The sequence below is a fragment of the Aptenodytes forsteri genome, unplaced genomic scaffold (genome assembly GCF_000699145.1).
Source record: "Aptenodytes forsteri isolate BGI_AS27 unplaced genomic scaffold, ASM69914v1 Scaffold119, whole genome shotgun sequence".
Lineage (NCBI taxonomy): Eukaryota > Metazoa > Chordata > Aves > Sphenisciformes > Spheniscidae > Aptenodytes > Aptenodytes forsteri.
Genome location: NW_008796165.1, coordinates 5,861,199 through 5,862,379, shown reverse-complemented (window position 1 = coordinate 5,862,379; position 1,181 = coordinate 5,861,199). Strand labels below are relative to the sequence as shown.

At 55.4% G+C, this 1,181-nt stretch overlaps 1 long non-coding RNA gene across 1 annotated transcript; it reads left to right on the top strand.

The window, feature by feature from the left end:
* The first annotated feature begins 170 nt into the window (after positions 1 to 170).
* Positions 171 to 1,004, top strand: LOC103905608. The gene is made up of 3 exons (XR_657957.1): positions 171 to 274; positions 396 to 606; positions 820 to 1,004. It is a non-coding gene; the product is annotated as an uncharacterized LOC103905608 (long non-coding RNA).
* Positions 1,005 to 1,181: the final 177 nt, after the last annotated feature.

Genomic DNA, 1,181 nt, shown 5'->3' with positions numbered 1-1,181 from the left:
CGCCCTCCCCACGCCCCGTGGGTGGCTGTAGCAGCCCGGTGTCCCGGTCTCTGCCGCGGACACACCGAGCCACGCTCGCACGTTTCTTTTTTTTTTTCTCCTTAGAGGCTCTGCAAACACGCAGCCGCTTTCCCGAGGGGGAGGATGCCTGGGGAGGGAGGAAGGGGATGGTTTCCTCCAAGGGGGTGCCAGGGGGAGATCTCTCCCCTCCCAGGGCCGGGTTCAGCAGTGTGAGAATCCGCGGTGATGAATTGCCAGTCGCTGCCGTTAACAGGTGCGAGCATTTGGTGATAAAATCTCCAGCACTAATACCGGGGAGCCGGGCCAAACAGCTGCGCGGCCCCGCTTCCAAATGCCGGTCACAATTACTCAAGCCCTAACGACTCGGTGCACAGGCTCGCCGAGCTCGGGGGGACCCCGAGGAGCGGGCAGGAGCGGACGGCGCTTCGCCCGCACATCTCCAATTGAAGCAGCTATCGCAGAGCCGGAGCCTCTGCGCGGACTCGGTCGCATCCTCCTCCCTCGCCGCCAACGCTGCGATCGGGTATGATTTCTCGACCGGAGGGGAAAACAGATGAATAACCGTGCTGAGAGCTGCTCAGGAAGGTGGGAAGTCTGTCCCGCGGGCGTGTGTCAGGACTGGGAGAGCTTTCCTGAGCTCTTTCACTTTTATACTGTTCCGACGCCGATAACCTGCGTTTGCAACGCATACGCATGCATCTCCCTCTCATATGTGTGTGTGTATATATATTCAGCTGTATATATTTATATTCATATATGTATTTTTCTTATATTTTTCTTTTACATATATATAATTAGCTAACACGGAGAAATGCTTCGGAGACGCCGCATCTTTCCTACCGACTTTGTTTAAACTCTCCGTTCACCAGCCCCGCGGAAAGGCGATGGGAAGAACAAATGGAAGAGAGCGCGGAGGGAAAAGACCCGAGCCGCTTTCCATTTTTATTAAGTAAAATAATAGTTATGCCTCCCCTACATAAACGAAAGTGTCATAAAAAATTCCGAAGCAGCTGCCAGAGATTTCGACCACACACACAACGGGGCGATTGAATTTCCACTTGGTGCATTTCATGGCAGCGAGGAACGGCCGGGAGCTGCGCCTTGTGCCTCTGCAGGGCGGCGAAGGGGAGGGCAGGAGGGGCAGCAAAATGACGCGCTGC